At 38.1% G+C, this 17,170-nt stretch overlaps 1 long non-coding RNA gene across 2 annotated transcripts in view; it reads right to left on the bottom strand.

Moving 5' to 3' along the window:
• LOC143666063 (uncharacterized) overlaps window positions 1–17,170 on the bottom strand; it is a 116,269-nt gene that overhangs the window by 23,861 nt on the left and 75,238 nt on the right. For both annotated transcript variants that reach the window (XR_013167353.1, XR_013167354.1), the window contains exon 3: window positions 6,787–6,913. This is a non-coding gene — a long non-coding RNA (uncharacterized LOC143666063). The remainder of the gene's footprint in view (window positions 1–6,786; window positions 6,914–17,170) is intronic.

Raw genomic sequence — 17,170 nt, 5'->3', positions numbered from 1 at the left:
AACAGGCAACCAAGGCACTCTCAGGGGGAAAGACTGAACTTTCTTTCCTGTTTGCTAACATCTGAGGTAGAGAGATCTTACTTGAATGGAAGAGGTTAGGAAATAAACTTTTAACTCCTGAAGTAAGGTCTGGTCTTGCTTTGAGGATATTGGGGGATTGATGCTGGTTGCCTTTCTCATTTTTACTTGGTCCAATCCTCCCCTTTGGTAAACACACATTTCTGCAAACATAAAATGTTGGCTTCTAATGGAAAGATCTACAAGCAAAGGTGAAGCAGAACTATGTGGAATGATTGAAAATAGACCCGTGGGATAACTTGCCACTTTATAGAAGTAAATATGACAAACCTAGACCCATAGGAACCTGCTTTATGGCAAAGATTTTGTCCTTTCAAAGAATAGACTAGGCATTTTATTTTTAAAAATGGAAACTTAGATTAGTGAAACTGTGGCCAGATGCCTGGTGGAAATGATATTGCCTGCAGGGACCTTCATGGTACTCTCCCATGGAAAGAAAAATTAACCTTCACTAAATAAAAACTTTAAATTCCATGTTGGTATAATTATTCTTACATTCTAGTTCTCATCAAGGACCAATATATATATATAACACTTGAAGGTTTCCCATTAAACTGTTTTTGAATTATGAATGACAAGGAAAAAGTTCTAACAAGTTGAGGAAAAAACAAAAGAAAAGACAGGGCTTTCATGTGCCTTTGCTGGAAAATGTGTTGTTTACATCTATGACAATTCTCTGCCCACCATCTCCCCTAATGGAGCTATGGGCAACGCCATTACTTACAACTCTTAGGCAAAAAAGACTTTTTACTTTATTTACTTTAATGCAAAAAATATGTGCACCCACTAAGAGCAAAGGAGTATACTGTGTGCACAGAACATATAATCAATTAGATTTTTTTAAAGAATAAGTTTTGGGCAGGTAGCGGTGGCTCAGTGGCAGAGTTCTTGCCTGACATGCCAGAGACCCAGGTTCAATTCCTGGAGCCTGCCCTTGCCAAAAAATAAGAGTAAGTTTTATGTTTCATGAGTAATGAGGAATGATGACAGCTTAGAGACTGGAAATGTCAAAATGTTAAATGTCAAAAATGACAAGACAAGCAAAGGAGGCATTCATTCAGGTAGCTGGAAATTTGGAAATTTGGTCAATGGCCAGGTGAGATTGTGGTGTTCGTCTTGTTCATAAGATCTGATGAAAAACAGATTTCTAATGAAAACTTAATGGTCACTAAGAAACTATTATTTTGACCTTATCTTAAAAAAATCTCTTTCAAAGTGGTGAATATGTTTTGTTTTGAATTATTTAACAATAAATGTGTTCTAGTCTCCTCCCCACTACCAGGCAAGTGAACAAAGAGCTCAGGAAGTACATGAACTCTCTGAGGAGGTCTGGGACTGTGGCAGCTCATATAGAGACCAAGAACTTGGCAGTGCTTGGGGCAGAGTAGAGGGGAGAGTGAAGAGCTGGAGTGCAGACTTGGTGAGGAGGAATTCTCTAAGGAGTTGATGGGTATCAAAGGGTTTTCATGCAATGAGTAAAAGTTTTTTGAGCAATAAAAAGAAAGGTAGCAAAGTGGGAATTGGCTGTTGACCCATTTAGACTTTTGTTTGAATTTTCTTTTCTTGATAACCCTTAAAAATGTTTTCTTCTCCTAAATTAAATGTCACTGCATCAGTTTTTTAAAGTTAGATATTATGCTCTGATTCAGAATTAAACAGGAATTTGTCACTGTCCTGCAATGTTAATTGTAGGCCTATATCAAATTTTCAGGGTAGCATTCATTTATTCATTCCGTATTTTTTTGTGGACAATCACTGATACTACTTTTCCTAAGGCAGTACTCCTATACAAAATGACCACGAGGCAAAGAATATTTTACTTAAGGGATAAGACAGTGAAACTGATATCAAGTGTAATCCTTTAGTGGTTTTGAAGAATCTAATTCTGTTAAGAACTTAGTAATTTATTATTTATTTAAATAAGTGTCTCAGTTTCTCCTTTTATGAAAATGAAGTAACTTTAGGCAGAAGAAATATATATATATATGCTTTAGAGTTTTAGATAGATAGTATCTTGCTATAAGTTAGGTTATTAAAGCTATTGAGATTACATCGGAATTCCTCCAGAAATCATCTTATGTCAAGTCAAACCTTGAAGACACAGTATCAGAGCATGTTGTTTCAATAAGAAATGATCAATCATGTTGCATCTGATAAATTCAATTTATCAATTAAGTTATTCAACACCACACCAAAAATCAAGCTGATTGATTAAAAGCAGTTTTCACGTTTCATAATTTTGAGATCCTATTATCTGATTTCCTTGTAGATCTGCATTATGATATGAACTACAGAGCCAAGCGAACCTGGATCGAGCACCAGTTCTGCCGTTAATAAATAACTTTGAGCAAGCTAGCTCACCTCTCTGAACCTCAGTCTCATCGTCTATAAAATGGAGATTTCCAATAACACCCCCCTCAAGAATTGTTGTGAGAATTATAGGAGGTAATGCATGTATAAAACATTGAACAGAGTCTGAAGAATATCAGATACTCTATAAATATTTCCACGATTAAAAATATTCACCTGACTCTGATGTACAGTTTTCATCTGAGTTGAAAGAAAATTAGAGATAAACAATGATTGTTAGAATTATCTTCTTCCTGAGGTTTTTTTCTTTTTCGGTGGTGGTGGGGAATCTACTTCCCATCCCTTTTCTCTGTTTTTTTGTTTTTGTTTTTTAATTACATCAAAGTCCTCACCCACTGAGTGCTTATTTCTCCTTCAGAGTATATACCTTCAGAATCCCCAAGAGCCTCAAGGGACTCATGCAGCCAAGAAAGGGAGCCAAGACTAAATATATTTGCTATGTTTATTATGATATTTTGGCAACATGTTGTTTTGGCATTCCTTTTTCATTACACTCCTGGTGATGAACTGACAGAAGGAAGTTATATGGGGAAAGCATGAAAACCTGAGGCGCAAATGGATCTAGTCGCAAGTTCTTGGAATAAAATGAGTTGCTTTGCATAGAAGGGAAATAGCTCTGCTCCATTTCGATCTGGTAGCAAGAAACACGATCTGTTAGGTTTCCATACTGCTGAGGCCAAAACAATATCGTTTCTTGGAACTTACTTTGGAAAATATATTTGATTTCAGTTGAAATTTGTAATAGAGACTGAAGTTGACACAAGTAAAGGTAGAATAGATCTAATTTTGGACTCTTAAATTTTTAAAATAACATTGGTCAAGTCCCTGGATTTTTTAAAACAAAAATAAAGCACTGAAGGTACTAGAATTTGACTTGACCTATTTTAAAATAATAAGCCGGTGGGCATATATGCTACAGTTATTCATCGTTTAGTGAGAAAATGATTATTGTCTCATGAATTGTCATTTCTTGTCTGGCCCTAAATAATACAACTTTAGTGAGAAAAATCTGGGCTCTGAGACACATTACAAACAGTTACAAATATAACAGTTATATTAATCTAGTCACTGCTAGCAGACATTTTCATTATAAATATGGATATTAAGAGGGTCATCATTCATATATGTATATGCTCTGGTTCTTGACTGAACAGGGAAACGTGCAAGTAAAGATATTTTCTTTCCTTTCCCTTCCTTCCAATTTTTCCTATGTTTACATAAGCACATTTTTGGGACGCCTCATTCTTGAGGACCAAGAACCTCTTACAATATTTCCTGATCTCTCTGGGCAGAAATGGAAACCAGAGTAAAATCCCATCGCTGTAGAGCATCTGTACCTGGTTGTAATTAAGTTAAACTAAAATTTGAATTTAATGAATTCCTGTTGTAGGAAATTCTACCAATTCAGTTTAAGTCCCAGCAGGTCTTTTCACTGGAGTTGTTCAAATTCTCCAAAGAGAGGCATCTCTGATTTCTTGCTTGGGGGAAGAAATGGAGAGCATTGCACGGCTATCGAAGGGCTGCAGGGGCAATTCATTTTCCATGGCCAGACTTTTGGTGAGTTCCCATTTTCTGCACCATAGTTCACTCTTAACCTCTGTTGTATCTAATGATTCAAAGGTCTGAGATGACCCAGAGCAGCGCTTCTCTAAATGTAGTACTCAAACCAGCAGCAGCAACTTGCTAGAAATACAAATTCTCAGGCTGCATCCCAGACCCACTGAATCCGAAACTGGGGGTGAGGGTCAGCAGTCTGTGCTTTAGCAAGCCCTCCAGGCTTGTTAAGGTGACTTGGTGCACATCATTTGAGAACAATGGATTCAGAACAGTCTGCACCTTCTCTAGGATATATCCGCTCTCTGGACTCTAGCTTTCTCTGCCCTGCTGCATCAACCACCTCTCTTCCATCTACTCTCAAGCTTTCAGATATATGGCAAATCTGTGTTCCCCTAATGAACCTCAGTCCTGTTCTCTTTATTTGTGTGTCCCTTACAATCCTTTTCTTTCTTTTCTGTCATTTCATTGGGGATTCAGGGAGGGAGAATTGATAGGCATATGCTCTTAGGCCACCATCTTTAACCAGGAATCTTTTATATATGTGTTTAGACATTCCTAATCATGTGTGTATTCATACTTAGTGCTCATTTATTTTTCCTAAAATTGAAATCACTAAAGAGTAATCTTTTTGTGTGTATATGTCAGGGGGATTGTCCCTTAAAAAATTTATTTTTGTTTTATTGATCAACTCTATTTTATTTCATTACTTCCCTCTATTATTTTTAGTAATTATTTCTTATGGAGGTACTTTTTTATTTTTTTATTGTGAAAAAATAACATATATACAAAAAAGCAATACATTTTAAAGCACACTGCAACAATTTGCTGTTCTCTCAGGTGCTTAAGTTCCACAGAATTTGCTTTAAAAAGATGCCTACACGCTTGTCAGCCTATATTTCTTGTCATTTCCCATTGACTCTCTTGGAATTTCATGTTATGCTTTATGAGCAGCATTCTACTTCACTGGGAAAGCCTGAAGAACCTGCACAGTTATATTCCAAGCTGCCACTGGAAGAACCAGTGAAGTTGGGACATCATCACACACATCACAAAGTTACAGAACTTTAAGTCACAGGAGAGAAGACATTGACTCTGCTTTGGACCAAAGCTTTCAGTGTATTGTCAATGGATATTGGTGGTAATGGTTGCTAAAGTAAAAGTTAAAAGTGGGAGATCCAAACTGACTTGACTAACCCGAATTCAGGACAACTTTTAAGCTAAATTGCCCTGCTAACAAGTTTTGTGGTAAATACTATTTATTTATACTACTTAGCAAGTTAGTAAAGACATGGTGCTCATGGTAAGCTAATCTCGCTTACTGATTTACTAGGGAACACGGCATGTAAGATTTCCATACATGCTGCCCTCGCACTCTAATCTCAAGCTACAATACTTAGTCACCATCTGCCAATAAAAAGGAGACCAAATTCACTTGACCTTGAAAGAAAACTAGAACCAGGGTCCACTCCCCTTTCCCTCTTACGTACAAGGCTACTATAAACCCACAGTTTAACTGTATATTGCTTTATTTGGGGAGGGGTAGGGCTGAGGGGAAGGAACTCCAAGGTAAGGAATACAAGTAGAGGGAGCAATAATGTTAAAATAATTCACAAAATGAATAAATTTATATATATTTTTTTCTTTTTTTTTTGGATTGGGCGGACACCAGAAATCAAACCCGGGTCTCTGGCATGGCAGGAGAAGATTCTGCCACTGTGCCACCATCACACCATCCTGCTTTACAAAGTTTAAACAATGACTTTAATTACTATCTTTGTGTTTTAAGAGATTGTATAATTTTAAATTATAAAATAGTTGTTTATTTTAGTGCTTTTCACCACGAATGCTACTTGCTTTAAAATAACATTATTTTTTTTCATTTCATTAATAAATGCCTGGTATATCCTTTTTATTATTTTAATGACCACACTCCTGGGTCATGTCTCTTGTAGACAATATACAACCAAAAATAGTTTTAAGTACAGTCTGAAAATCTTCGTCTTTTTCTTTTTTCAATCATGATATTTATTGACTTACTGATATCTTTGGACATGTTCTTGCTTCTGATTTTATGTTTTCTATTCACTGCCTTTATTTTAATTTTTTTTCATTGATGGAGGGTTCTTTGTTTGTTTCTTTGTTCTTCCACCATTTGTCTGGATACTGTGTTTATAATTGTCTCTTGGCTATTTTGAAATTTTAACGTATATTTAAAGTGTTTTTCTATATATAGTTAGAATCTTGGAGTTTAGATTTCTAATTTTAGATTTCTCTATTCCCACACCCCTCTCTGCCCACTCCTGCTCACCCACACCAACATAAACATTGAGGGGTTTTGTTGCATATTATTTTTACAGCTAACACTTACTTAGGCAACCACACCTTTGCTTATTTCCTTGCGTGTCACTGTTTATTGTATCGTATATATTCACAATCCTTTTTATCCATTTTTCATTTCGCTGAAATACGTCCTTCTCTTTTAAGGTGTCCTTGCATTTCTATTAATGATAGCAAGGGCATGTTTAGAATCCAGAGTTCAAAGTAATTTTCCTTTTGAACTTTGATGTGCTTAGGTTGTGAGGGTTTTTTATTCATCGTGTTTGGCTCTGGGTGTGACCTTCAATATACATCTTCAAACTTGAGGATTTGTTATTTTCTACAACCACATTTTCGTTACCTCCATTGCTAATTTCTTAGAAACTGTTCATTTTGTAAATGTTCCAATGAAGATATTATCTTTTTCTGATAAGGACACAAATAATACTTATACAATGCACTTACATTTGTTCCGTTGATTTGATTTCCTCAGCTGTTAAATGCTTTTGTTTTCTTGTTGAAATTGGCACCTTTATACTCAAGGTTCCCTGTTGGTCCATCTGCGAATGCTATTTCTATTTGCAGCAGTCTCCTGCAGTATTATTTCGAAAGGGGTAGAAGAAGAGAGGAAAGAGTGTTGGATGAACTACGAGACGCCATGACAAAAGCTAATCTTCTGAGTGTGTGACCACACTCTCCTCCTGGATGCCATAGAACAACTGGGCTTACTTCTCAAGCTCATGGACCTCCATTCTCTGTCCTGTCTGGAGGCAGGCCATTTCTCCCCATATTATCCTCTTTGCCACACTCTGAGTCAGTTAAGGTATGATTTTTTCACTGTGAAGATGGGGGAAACTGAAGTACAGAGGGGTAAGGCAATTTGTTCCATCATACCACTGCTAATTAGTGACAGAGCCAAGAACAAAATCTAAATCTCCAGACTCCTACATCTATAGCTATTTCCTGGGTCAAGCTAAGCACGTCCCGTGCTTTCATCTACTCTGATTACCTGCCACTTAATTCCTGAAAAATTGGAGAAAAGAGTTCTAAAAAATGAAAGTCAACCATCGGGGGCAAGGGGTGGGGAGAAAAATCAACTACACTTTAAAACTGTGTTTTGTTTTGTTTTTAAACAATTACTGTCAGAGCCTAATACAGGAAAAATTTATACTTTTCCCCATAAAATGGAGTTGACCAAAAGAATCACAATAGAAGACAGCATTTTTAAAGGATGAATGTTAATAATAAAATACAGCTTGTTCAACTACTACCTAGGTTAGCCAGTGCTGTCTTCTGCTGCTGCAAATGTTGCTTCTTTCACTATTGCCACTTACTTTGAGCAAACCGGGACTCTAATCTAACTAGGACATGACTAAGCTATAAAAATTCAGTTGAGTTTCCATGAAGCTGAAGCACTGGTTTGGAAGATGACCCCAAATAAGCAATTGCTGATTAATGCTAGTGTCTAAAAAGGAAATTCTGCTTACCCACACATGAATGCTAGCAAGAGAATGCAGTTTAACCAGATAATCTCAGAATCTGAAGAATAGAATATCCAAATGGAATTTCAGAAAGAATGTAAGTAAGAGACTTATTAGATTTGTATTAGGGTGATAGGACCAGAGGATGCTTTTATTTGAAATGTTCTTTATGATTTTAAAACATCATATAATGTTGTATCAGATAGCATTTGCCACGTAGCACACTACCCCAAAACTTATTGGCCTAAACAAAATCAGTTTATATAGCTTACAATTCTGCATTTTGGGCCAGCCTTGATTCATTTCAGCCTGGGCTCTCTCTTGCTTTTGCAATCAGGTGTCATGACAGCAAAGGTGCTGCTGAGTGCCCACTACCTCAATTCTCTCCCTCATGGGCTCAGGCTTGCTAGGATTATTCCCACGGTTTCTGGAAAGTCTTGGATCTCTTGAAACCCAGACCTGTAACTCACACAGCAGCACTTCTGCCATCTGTTATGGGTCAAAGCAGGTCACAAATTCAGCTCATTTTCAAGGGGTGAGAAAACTGATTTTGCCCTGATTGAGAGAAACTACAAAGTTATGGTATATTTATCAGAGTTGCTCTTTTATTATTATAATTCAGAATATTTATTTATTAAAATAAGGTCAGAATACTAGGAATGATGCTGGTTTAAAAAAACCACATTACATGATATAATAATTGATTTAAAGAGAAACTACCACTTTGTAGGAAGAAATTACTATGCATAGAAAAATATTCCATAAAGACAAAAATATAAAATTGCACAAAACAATGATATTTGTTTTTAAGACCAAGCCTACTAAAATAAGCATCCAAAAGTACATGGTTTTAAAATGTGTTCCTTATATGGGACCTACAGCAAAGCTATAACAAAAATTGAATAAGTAAATATCTTAGAAATTAAATATTCTTATACATTATTAGTTTTAAGATGACAGCAGTTTATTGACTATTACTATAGTTTAAGCAAAATTTGTCCTGAAAAGCTGAACTTTAATCTTAGGATATTATTAACTTCATTATCAAGGGATTTGAAGTACCCATTTAGTAGGCACAAGGGGAAAAAACCTCACTAATGTGGAGTTTTTAAAGCTTATATTCCAAAAGGCTGCACATATATGATAAGAAGATTCAGAGGTATTTTCCGCATGCTGGCATCTGGCAGAGGAAGGATTTCCATGCAGGTGCAGGTCCTCTCAAGCCTCCTGGCCTTTATTCTTAAAAGACACGAGAGTCCTGGGTTCTAAATTGAGCTCGGTTTGACTCTCAATACGTCGTAGGGTCCTCAGTCTGTTCATTATCACATAAAACCTCTCAGAGGGACCCCTGGTCTCAGTTGGGTTGACACTGAAGTTGGAGGATTTACTTGACATTCCAGGTGGCTCGGACCTAGTGGGCCCCCTTGAGGCAGGTCTAACAAGAATTCTCCGTTTCACTGGAGAGTCTTGTGAGTCCAGGAACACTTTGTCAGTCTTGCTATTCTGCAGTGACCTGTTGCAAGAAATTCTAAGCTTGCTCCTGAGGACCTTAGTTTAATTCTGTAGTTGAAATTCCAGAAATGCAGACTTGTTTGTTATAGCGTCTTTGATAACTAGATAAATGTTTTATAAAGAAGTCATATCATATAATGGAGAGATAATCTACAGACATAAAAGAGGCATCAGAATGAATCTTCCAGTGTGTGGTTCAAATATTGCCTGGGTAGCCTATGCATTTTGAATTTACCCTATAGAAAATAAATTGTAATAAATGAAAGGTAAAGAGATCTTTTTTGAACTTCTCTTTTTGCCCCCTTGGAGATCTAGAATGTGAATTTATACTGCTGTTGCAATGGTTTGAGGATCCCAATTTTTGTTGTTGTTGTTGAGGATAAGCAATGAATCTTCTTGTCCTATTAACAATAAAACTGTAATTGTTCAGCTTAAAATATTTAAGCATTATGGCCAACCCATTTCCAATGAGACAATCTCAATCAAATCTCATGATTTTCTGTCTTTTTTAGTTATTCATATTTGGTCTAGATCAATCTCCTGTTAGAGTTAAAGCTTTCCCGTCCTCAGACCTATGAAGGCTTTGAGACCTGTGGCTCTAGAGACTTGGCCAAGGTTGGATTGGGAGTTTTCTCTCTGCCTGCCTGCTCCTTCTTTCTGACACGTTCCCTCCAGTGTTAGCTTGGGGAGTCCACAAGGAGAAAATCCTCCTCTTGACATTACATGGATAACTGACTGTCCTCTTCTTTTTGGTCTGAACTATTCTTCCTTCACATGGGCAACCACACTTTGGTAGTGAAAAAATTCCAGTTTCTTTTCTGTGGAGATGTGGTCTATAAAGTAAAAGTGAGTAGGAAGAAGCACCAAGAGTCCCGCAGCAATGGACTCAATTCCAAGGGATTGTATTAGCAGCTCCTCTTAGAAATTTGAATGCATCTTCAAAAGCTGAACCTCACCTGGCTACCATATCATATCCCCACCATGGAGTAGTCCGCAGCACGCTTGCAACCATTCTGCACTCCTTCCTTGACCATTGGGGGGGATATAGTTTCCATATTTCCAATACTCAAGAAGCTGATTCATGCATCATCTATCTGTCTTTATCACACCTTCTTCCTCCGTCCTCTTTCCCCCATAATGTCAGAGCATGCCTGCAAATCCTATTGTTCGAGACATCAAGTGGTTAACATGACTCCATTTTTGCTGCCATCCACAGATTTTATAGGGAATTCTTTTGTCCTCTCCCACCCCACACTCCTCTCAGCTTCAGAGAAGGAAACTGTGTGTTCTTTCTTTGGTTTCTGTTCTAGTTTGCTAGCTGCCGGAATGCAACACACCAGAGACAGATTGGCTTTTAATAAAAGGGGATTTATTTTGTTGGTTCTTCAGAGGAAAGGCAGCTAACTTTCCACTGAGGTTCTTTCTTACGTGGAAGTCACAGGGTGGTATCTGCTGGTCTTCTCTCCAGGCCCCTGGGTTCCAACAACTTTCCCCGGGTGATTTCTTTCTGCATCTCCAAAGGCCTGGGCTGAGCTGCAAGTGCCGAGATGAGGAATGCCAAGCTGCTTGGCTGTGCAACATTGCAGCTCTCTCATTTAAGCACCAGCCAATTAAGTCAAACGTCACTCATTGCAGCAGACACGCCTCCTAGCTGACTGCAGATGTAATTGGCAACAGATGAGGTTCACGTACCATTGGCTTATGTCCGCAGCAACAAGACTAGGTATGCTCACCTGGCCAAGTTGGCAACTGAATCTAACTAACACAGTTTCCTCTAGGAAATTAAGAGGAGGGTAAAGCCACTCTCATTAAAATTGTGCTCCTCTGTGAATTATTTCCAGACACCTTTCCAGTCTTCATTGTATGAACAGGGGGTGGTGGACAGTGGGATGAGAGTGGTGGGAAAAGGTGCTTATCTTTGATTTGGCTGAAATGGAACTTCTCAGGAAGTCCTTTGGGGCAAGCGAATAAAACTCCAACCTGAAGTTCTCTCTGAATTTAAAATGCAGAGTACATGGTGACTTTGTTCTCAGCTTTGAGTTCTAGTAGCCAATTCTGGGAATTGAAAAAGAATAGTCAAAAATAAATATTTTTAAAGAATCTTCAATATCACTGTGGATGGAAATCTTTAACTTCTATTTCTGTGGCCTGTTTTCCTTTATTCTTTTTGCAGATTACTTTTTTTTTTTGCAAATCACAACAATTTATTGTAAGGGTTTTAAGAGTATCTTTATAGGTATCGATTAGTTTAAATATCACAGTTCATTCTCTTTCCTTCAGCACCCAGAAAATTGATGTGATGGCTTGACTTATGTTGGTTTCCTCTATTGGTCCTTTATCTGACAAGACACCTTTGGCAAAGTAATGACAAAGGCTCATCAATATGCTACTTTTCAGCTGCCTGACACTGAAATCAATGGACTGCAGAAGAGGTCCCTCTATCAGCATTGTCAGAAATGATCACTGAGCTGGACAGAGCTTGCTACTTGATTTCTCTGAGCACTCATTCATTCCTGAAAGCTTTCTCTTGGATGTTATAACAATGACCCTGCTTAGAGGTCAGAGATAAAGAGGCTGTACAATCAAAGGATGCTCAGTAAGTCTGGAAAGGGGAGACTCTCTCAGAGTGTGAGATGATCTAATGGGCTACATATCCGGCCCCTGGGAGAAATCACATTCTCCATCTCTGGAACATGTGGCCTGCGTGATCTGCATTTGTGGGCCTGGAAATCCTAATTTGTCATAAGTGACAGCTGGGATTAGAAGGTTGTATTCAGTGCCAAGAAAAAAATTCACCCAAGCAAAAGTAGTTGAGTTGGCATAATCTGCTTCAGGAAGAAAAATTAAAGGCTTCATCAAAAATTCTAAAATAATGCAACATAGATATGATTATATAAATCTTTTTTGTGCTAATTAATCCATACTGATCATTGAGTAGGTGAAAAACTATTCTCCAAATACCTTTGAATGTATTTAGATAATTCTCAATGGTCAGTGATAATTGAAGTTATCAAAAAAGCTGAATTCTCGTAGCAAATCCAAACCTCATAGAATTAGGTTTCCCTGCCTGGAAGCTGCTGGGCTTGTTCTCATTCTAAAGGAATCATCTCCTGGGTGTCTATAGCCAGAAGTTAATATAGTTAAACTCTACGGAAGCTGTGAAGGGACTCTGGTAAGTAATAAATTCTAAGACAACTGTCACGATTTCCCCCTGAGGAGGTAAATAGCATGTGCTTCAGTGATAGCTTTGTAATGTGGTGGCCAAGAAAAACCCAACCCCAAAACTTGTTGAAACAAGGATATGCGGGTGCTGAGAGATGAACACTTCAGGAATTCTGATCACAGTGTAAAGTTCTATCCTTAGAGGGAAGTACCCTGTTAGGCCCCAAAAGCATCATCAAAGCATGGCTGCAAATCACAGCATGGAGGAGAAGCTGCAGCCGGTCTAAGGAGAGAAGCAAAAACTCCAAAAAGTCAGTTGGTCAGGAGTTAGAAGGATTAGAATTATGTTAGAAAGTGGATTAGAAGATGAGTTCCCTATGAGATCATGATCAAGGGATTCACCCCTATGCGTTAACAGTGAAAGAAGAATAAAAATTAGATGGAATTACTTCCTATAAGTTAAGCAAATACTAATTTCTCCATCTAACTAGGAAGGCACTAACCAAGAACTCAGTGACCTGAAAAGTTTGATGCTGCTCCCAGATTTCATAAATTACTCCCAGAAAATAATTTATGTGAGGAAAAACTCTGGGTTATTATCCAACAGCCATTCTTTTACTTCTCTGCTGGTAGATAGAGCTGGTTTTATGGATATGCATTGCATGGGACCCTGCCCTTAGTTTAATGCTTTGTTGTCACCATCTTGAAATTCTTAGTAATTGTTGAACAAGGTACTCCATATTTTGTACTGGACCACAAAGACCCTCAAATTTATTCTTTCTCCTCCAGTGGCCAAGTCCTCCTGGGAAGTCTGAGCCCTCTATAGCACCGAACACATTTTTGTTGGTCAGAGCCATACGCTGTCAGTTACATTCTTCTTGCCAGGTAATTGGTTTAGAGCTAAGACACCATGCAGACAAATGAAAACCAAGGGAAGTCAACTGAGAAGGTTCTGGGAAATGTTTCCTCAGTTTTAAAAAGGGACCCTGGAGAGATATTCTGTTGTTCCTGTCTCTGGATGATGATGTGTGAGGACATCAGAGTATGTCCTGAATCTGACCACTTTTTATCCTTCCACTGCTATAATCCAGTCATCTCTCACCTGGGCGAATTCACTAGCATATTGATCTCACTCTATATTTCCACTCTCACCCCCTTAACAGTTTGTTTTCCATAAAGGAAGCATAGTGATCCTCTATAAATATGAATCATCCCCTTCTCAAATCCACAAAGCCCTCCCATTTGATGATAAATGTCAAGATTCTAATCATGACCAAGAAGGCCCTTATTATCTGGCCCCTGCCTACCCCTGTTATCTCCTTCCCTACCAGGCTTCTCTTTGCTCTCTCCTTTCCAGCTATGCCAACCTTGCTGTTTTGCAAACACATCAAAATGTTCCCCACCACAGGGTCTATGTGCTTGCCCGGACATTCCTACGCACACTCCCCTCTCTCCTTCAGATCTTTAGTTAAAGTCAAAGAAGACATTGTTGATAACCACTTATGAAATGTAGTTATAAAGCCCTTTAGCCATTCTCTATTCCTTTGCCCTGCTTTATTTTTCTTCACAGTACTTTCAACTACTTGATATATTACGTATCGGTTTTCTCTTTTTTTTCGATCTCTGTTCTCCATAAGTTTAATGAAGGCAGAGAACTGGTCTCCTAACTGATAATAGCAGGAGATCTATTTCAAAACTCATGGTGAACTTATTCCACTGGGTCCACAAAGTCCCACTGTATTTACACAGAACAATGTTGGCACATAATACTCACTCAATAAATGTTTGTTGGATAAATGAAAAAACATTATGCTTAGATCTACCATCTTCTGACCATAAAGGAATTTGTTGACGTGTGATGGAAGGCAGAGGTGAAAGACTGAAAGAACTCAGATCCATCGTGAAGTCCCTGAACTTCAGAATCGTTAAGCATAGCCCTATCTCCAACTTGTCTAAAAAGGAGATCAATTGCTTAAGCCACATTGATATGGATTTGCTGCTTTCTTGCAGCAAAATGTGTCTAACAGATGCATAATTCTAATCTTTTGGAAAATGTTGACATTTTAAATTCAGAAATATGTAATCCAAGGACATTTTTCCTTGCCATTTCTCATATAATCTGGATAAATTCATGTAAGTGGTTTATGTCTTTTGGGATTACCTCGCTAATACTCACCACATCTCTTACCTCCCAGGAGCCATTGCTACAGGCATTTCAATTTCCCCCATTTAGATAATGATGGGAAAACAATACACTTGTGCAACCAAACAGAACTGACTATAAAATTTACAATAATATGAAAAGAAGGGAGCAGAAACAGAAAAGAAGAAAAAAACAACCCCACAAAATCTTGTCTCCCAGAAGCTTATCTTCAAACATCTCTCTGAAAAAAAAACTTTTTGCAACCTCTTAGAAACACTCAAGTAGAAAAGTTGATGCTGTAAGAGAGTAGAAAAGTTGATGCTGTAAGAGAGAGGCATGCATTATAGAGTTAAGCTAATATCTAAATCATAAGCATATTACATCCTTCAGCTGTTTCCCCACATTTTCAAACATCTTGAGCTATTTTTCAAGACTGACGTCTTTCATTTCCAAAGATTTCCCCATGAATTCACTGTCAATTATATTATTACAAGTAGGAGTTAGTTCATTCATTTATGTATTGAGTGCTTACTTTGTATCACATTCTAAGGCACTGAGGGAGATGTATATGAATAAGAGGATGTGGCTCCTGTTCTCAGGGAATTTAGTTTAGAGAAGAAAACCTTTACAGTAGCATGCATTGTAATAGGCAACAGTGACACTGCAATTTGTGTAAATATTAATGTAAAGGATGCCCTTTTAGAGTTGAGAAGTGCACAGCCTGCATGCTCAGGGATAGGCACCAGTCCATTCTGACTCTACCTGGACTTACCACCAGAGGTTTATTTGGAAACTTGTGGCTAACTCATTCTACTGGATCTCACACTACCATTGCTCTTGATGAGTGACCAAAATGAAAGCTTCACTAGCCATCTTTCCTCTATCTTGCGCTTTCCCAATACTGACCTATGTTTCTTTTATTCTATCTGTTGCTCCCATTTTCATTAGAAAACAAAACAAAACAACTTTCAACTATGATCTTTTGAAGCTCCCATTCCATGTTAAATTAACTTTCCAATATTTTTATTTTCTTCACTGCACAATCACTGTCTACTTCTGGCACTTTGATGAGAACAGTGCTTTCCATGGGGCCATCTCAGTACAATTCATTAAGACGTTTGACATTCTCTAGTTCCGGTTGCTGTTTCCGGAGAGTTACTCATCCTCAATGTTGTGAAACTTCCTCCTGCTCTGCAAATCAAGCCACTGGATATCTTCTATGCCCTTTCATCATTGTCATCTTCCAACACTTCCCTCATACTCACGGACCACTTTGATGCCTGCTTCAAACTCTTCATCTTCAAGTCAAATCCCGAGGTCATCTCAGTCACCTTTAATAGCCCTGTGGATAAGCCACAACCCAGCAGCTTATTATTTTCTTCAAATCCAATGGCCATCAACCACCCTCTATTTCATTTATAGTCATGCCAGGTACCTTGTCTCAACTGGATTTGTTCTACATCAAAACTCTTAAAAAGCCAACATCTCACTCTCTTGCCCCAACCTTCTATCTTTCATTTTTCTCATGATCTTATTCCCCAAAAATCTGCTTTGTTTGTTTGTTTGTTTGACTTCAAATACATCTCTAAGCAATCAGTGCCCCTGCACATTCCCAGGTGACTAGCCTCCCTGGCTTCACTTTCCTATCTAACCTAGATCTCTTCACAGACAACCTTAACACTCTGTCTTCCATAGAGATAGAGTACAGAAATTTCTAGGAATATTGTCATCAAGGGTGTGTGTGTGTGTGTGTCAGAGAGAGTGAGAAAGAGAACTGGAAGAATGCTAGTGATTAGGTTGATAGGGCCACCCTAATCCTTCTCAATTTATGTCAGAGTATAATAGCTGTTTCTTACCTAAATTTTTGGTTATATCACTCATTTGCTTGTAACTCATCAATTGTCCCTATTAGCTATAGAACTGAGTTGAAGCTACTCAGACTGGCTTCTTGGGCCCTTAATAATCTTGTTTTGTCTTCCCCTCCAGAATCATTTCTCAGCATTTTTCACATCATGCAGAAGTCTTTTTAGCTCTCAGGCTTCTGCCTATAGTCTCATCTTCTCTTCTTTATGCAATCCCACAATGAGGTCCTCTCACCCCAATCTTCTGGCAAACCTGTAAACATTCATTAAACTCATAAACAACCTTATATAAGTTACATATTCTTCATGGGTTCTTTTAGATAGAATTTATGAATCCTGCCTCTATGATACTTTTTAGCCTTGTATGCGCACTTCTACAATTGGACTCCTTTCATTTATTTAGTTCTTTGCATTGTGTCTCCTTCACTAAAGCATAGGTTTCCTTGACCTTGGCATGATTGAGAGTTTGGACCAGTTAGCTCTTTGTTGTGGGGGGCTGCCTTGTGTATTGTAGGATGTTTGGTCGCATCTCTGGCCTCTGTTCACTGTTCCCAGGAGCACCTTCCAGGCATAACAATCTCAAATATTTCCAGACATTGCCAAACATTCCGTGGAGGACAAAATTGCCCCTGGGTTGAGAATCACTGCTACACTGTAAGTCACTCTAGGGTGGTTCCTTGTCTTTTTCA

This window comes from Tamandua tetradactyla, chromosome 22, assembly GCF_023851605.1.
Source record: "Tamandua tetradactyla isolate mTamTet1 chromosome 22, mTamTet1.pri, whole genome shotgun sequence".
Classification (NCBI taxonomy): Eukaryota; Metazoa; Chordata; class Mammalia; order Pilosa; family Myrmecophagidae; genus Tamandua; species Tamandua tetradactyla.
Note: the sequence above shows the minus strand (reverse complement) of the source record. Positions and strands in the feature narration are given on the sequence as shown.